The 4592-nt window shown below is 44.7% G+C and overlaps 1 long non-coding RNA gene across 2 annotated transcripts; it reads right to left on the bottom strand.

Annotated features, from left to right (window-relative positions):
* Positions 1-761: 761 nt before the first annotated feature.
* LOC310845120 lies at positions 762-3478 on the bottom strand. Of its 2 annotated transcripts, none has more exons than XR_014564479.1 (2): positions 3072-3478; positions 762-1002 (listed from the first exon to the last, which is right to left on the bottom strand). It is a non-coding gene; the product is annotated as an uncharacterized lncRNA (long non-coding RNA). The 2 variants fall into 2 exon arrangements; XR_014564480.1 differs by lacking the exon at positions 762-1002 and adding an exon at positions 2318-2727.
* Between the last annotated feature and the right edge of the window lie 1114 nt (positions 3479-4592).

Consider the following 4592-nt stretch of genomic DNA (forward strand, 5'->3'; position numbering starts at 1 on the left):
TGAGGGGAGTCCAAATAGGCACAGACAGAAAACCAAACCACAAAAACTGGAAACAAATTCTGCACAGCTCAGCAAACCTTGACATGGAATGAGAAAACAACTACTTTAAAAAATACTGTTCAACAGCATGACAAAGCAGGTTGAGTACACACCAAAAATCCTGGGAACTGTAGTTTGTTAAGAGAGCCAAAACGTACAAGTACCAAGGTTGTTGTTGTTTAGTCGTTTAGTCGTGTCCGACTCTTCGTGACCCCATGGACCAGAGCACACCAGGCACTCCTGTCTTCCACTACCTCCTGCAGTTTGGTCAAACTCATGTTTGTAGCTTCGAGAGTACCAAGGTACCATTGTATATTCTTTTCACTAATGGGTGATGTTATGTACTGAAGTTCTCACCCTGGGCCAGCAGGGGGCTACTGTAGATAGTTTTCACTCAGATCCGCATATGCAAATAAGGAATTGAAAGTGACGTTCAGTGATTGGATAGTTACAGAAAGTTGTTACTGTTGCTTTGTAGTTGAGATCTATATGAGCAGGTTGGCTGAACCCTTCAGTTCAGTTCAGTTCTGGCCTGTGAATAAACAAGAGCTGTTTGAAGAATCGCTGTGTCGTCTGATATGTTCACCCACAACCTAACAGGTGAATTGTGTATGTGTGTGTATATATATATATATGCAGAATTTACCCTTTTTGTACATATGCCTTTTTGTACATATTAGTCAGCTGGAGAACTTCACTGCAAAAAATCAGAAACGTTTGGATTTCGAAGAACAGCTGTGTTTCGGTTTGCAGATTCAGAAAATGCAGATGAGGTAAGTTCACCTTTAAATGTGAATTGAATCAAACCTGCCCCACCCCCCCAATCCTTGCTGAGAAAGAGCTCTGTTGAACTCCAAAGCTTTCTTCATGCCAAACAAAAGAGAAGTCAGTCACTTGTTCCACTTGCTCTATTTTGTATGTATTCTTAAGTTCAATTCAGTCGGTGCAGCAATCGGAGTCGGACTGGAAAAACGAGAGGAACCAAAAACGACAGATTAGTTCATCCCTTACTGCATTCAATTCAAGGAAAACTTTTCCGGACCGAACTCTGGGAAACAGGAAAAGCAATGCCGCTGATGGTCCTGCAAAATTGAAGGAAAGCCAAGCTATGCATAGTACTGATTGGGTAGCCCATAAAACATCCAAAGCAATTTTGCACCGTAAAAATATTCCCCAGAGTGGCTGGGGAAACTCAGCCAGATGGGCGGGGTATAAAAAATAAATTTTTAATATTTTTTTATTTTTTTTAAAAAAGGAGTAAGACAGCAGACATACCTATGAACTTAGCACTATTATTTTTTAATTCGAAAATGTCGAGAGCCTTTACTGGCCAAGGGAGCCGCATACATCTTCCGGGTCTTGTGGCCAGCATGACTAAGCCTCTTCTGGAGAACCAGAGCAGCACACGGAAACGCCGTTTACCTTCCCACCGGAGTGGTACCTATTTGTCTACTTGCACTGACGTGCTTTCGAACTGCTAGGTTGGCAGGAGCAGGGACAGAACAACGGGAGCTCACCCTGTCGCGGGGATTCGAACCGCCGACCTTCTGATTGGCAAGCCGTAGGCTCAGGAGCGCTTATCTTTGCTTCCTGCAAAGTTCTGAAAGTGAAGGATGTTTGCACTGAGTGTGCGGGGGGTGGGGTGGGGAGGTAGTGTCAGGCACAAGAGGGATATAATTTCCTATACAAAGCAGGCAGTTGTTGCCCCTACGGCAGCCTCACCATCAAACAACACAGTCACAGTCACAGTCACAGGGAAGCAGCAGCAAGTGGCAGGTCTGTGGTTTGCCACTTTGATACAAACACACACACACAAATCCACAAACATGGGGGTGTTTGTTCTATCAGTTTCTCATGCCTTACACAGCTCAATACAGCCATCTTCTCAGGAAAACTCTTCACAAAGTTCAAGAGGTCAAGACACAAAGACTTTAGCAACTAATCCACACCTAATGACCCACCTAAGTGGTACTCAGGATATCACTCAAGAAATCACTCAAGGTATCTCTCAAGTAATTAAGGAACAAAAGAAGAAAAGGCACACTAGCCTGGGAACTTCCTCTCTGCCCAGAACATTGGAGGCTAGACACCACACCCCCTCTACAGTATTTATAGGAACTCAAACATTGAGATCCCGCTCTGTTCCAGTAACAAGAAGCCGAAAGCACCAGCCTGAAGATGACGAGTGAGACCTCGTCGAAACGTCGCCTAGACACCCCAACTTTTACACGGGAAGACACCCGAGGACACCAAAACCTGCATATATATAATTTTACAATACAATACAAAATTATAAAACACATCACACAATTTATCACAAATACATTCTTATTGGACTTCCCTCAGCTCCTCTGATAGTCCGTCTTATTCACTTCTTACTCATTTCCTAATTTAATATTGCCTTATATTAATAACATAGCCTATCTCCATTTTCATTTTTTACAATATTTCTACTATTAATTCTTCACAGAGCTTCTTGCAAACCTACAAACATTGTCTGATCATCACAAATACTTTTCAGATAATCTGTAAATTTACTCCAGTCCTCGGTGAACTTCTGGTCCCGCTGGTTTTGGATCCTTCCTGTTAATTTGTCAAGTTCTGCATTGTCCATTAATTTCATTCTCCATTCTTCCATCGTTGGTAGTTCTTCTTGTTTCCATTTTTGGGCCAATAATATTCTACTACCTGATATTTTTTTTAATAGGAATGCCAGATGTCAAATTTGGGGCATTCAGCATAAATGGCATGTGTTCCAGCATCAACTATGCCCCGTACCCCTTTTTTGTTTTTTACATGGCTGAGTAGACTTTCCATGATCTCTTGGCACCAGAATTCTAGCCAGGACTGGGAATTTTCTCACCCCTTCCCTGGGCTTCTGACCGGGGGGCATTGCAAAGAATCCTGTGTAACTGAAACACCGGCACTTGTGCTGACCTGCGGCCAATAATTCTGTGCGGCTCTAAAAGTTTGCATGCTCTTAACTACAGCAGATTGTGGCCTGCTTAAAATAAAGCGACAAATCACCTTACCCATCTTGCGCACTGGGTCTGTGGACAGGCAGGGATTCCTTAATTCCGCCAGGCTTCTCTTATTCCAAGTGCTTTGGCCCAGAACTATAAAAGAATAACCAGAAAGAAGGCTGTCAGTGCAAACCACACCACAGGAGGAGGGGAGAATACAAGACATTTGTGCTGCTTGCCCCAGTTGCTGTTGCCTTTTGTCCTAGTGAGTGCAGCCGCCGCTCAGCCTTTGAAAGCAATCCTTGTGAGTCACTGAAAACGCTTCAATAAATTCAGCTTGTGGGAATTAAAATGATCAGTTACGTCAGGGCGGGAGTCGCCAGGACGCTGCCTTTTCCCCGAAGGAGCACAGACTTGCCTTTTTCGCGCTTTGCAAAACTCCTGGAATCAGCACAGGGCTTTGGCGCCACAGCCCCTTCCCGACTCCCTGCTGCTGCTGCTAAAGTGGCAAAACTGGAATGCAAGTTAAGGAGGCGCAGGGTTGCCAACTCCTCACCCCTTGGCTGCGCTCCTGCGTGCGCTTAGCAGAACACACAGAAATGAGGCAGGTGTGCCTTCTAGCATGGCACGATGCCCTCCAACATTTCTCCAATGAAAATAGGGACATCCTATTTTTAAAAAGGGATGTGGGTGACACTGTGGTGTAAACCACAGAGCCTAGGACTTGCCGATCAGAAGGTCGGTGGTTCGAATCCCCACAACAGGGTGAGCTCCCGTTGCTTGGTCCCTGCTCCTGCCTACCTAGCAGTTTGAAAGCAGGTCAAAGTGCAAGTAGATACAGTGGTACCTCGGGTTACATACGCTTCAGGTTACATATGCTTCAGGTTACAGACTCCGCTAATCCAGAAATATTACCTCGGGTTAAGAACTTTGCTTCAGGATAAGAACAGAAATTGCGCTCCGGCGGCGCGACGGCAGCAGGAGGCCCCATTAGCTAAAGTGGTGCTTCAGGTTAAGAACAGTTTCAGGTTAAGAACGGACCTCCAGAACAAATTAAGTACTTAACCCAAGGTACCACTGTAAATAGGTACCACTTCAGCAGGAAGGTAAACAGTGTTTCCGTGCGCTGCTCTGGTTTTGCCAGAAGCGCCTTAGTCATGCTGGTTACATGAACTGGAAAAACTGTCTGCGGACAAATGTCGGCTCCCTCAGCCAGTAAAGCAAGATGAGCGCCGCATCCCCAGAGACGTTTGCGACTGAACTTAACCGTCAGTGGTCCTTTACATTATTATTATTATTATTATTATTATTAATTCCCCATCCATCTGACTGGGTTGCCCCAGCCACTCTGGGCGGCTTCCAACATATGTAAAAACATAATAAAACATTAAACATTTTTAAAAAACACTTCCCGATGCAGGGCTGCTTTCAGATATCTTCTAAAGGTTGTGTAGTTACTTATCTCCTTGGCTCGAGGTTGCATAAGTCCATACCCTCCAACATTTCTCCAATTAAAATAGCGACATCCTAAGGAAAAGCGGGACATTCCAGGACCAAATCAGAAACTGGGATGGCTTCTGGAAACCCGGG

The sequence above is a fragment of the Podarcis gaigeae genome (assembly GCF_964106915.1).
Source record: "Podarcis gaigeae genome assembly, chromosome: 5".
NCBI classification, from domain to species: domain Eukaryota; kingdom Metazoa; phylum Chordata; class Lepidosauria; order Squamata; family Lacertidae; genus Podarcis; species Podarcis gaigeae.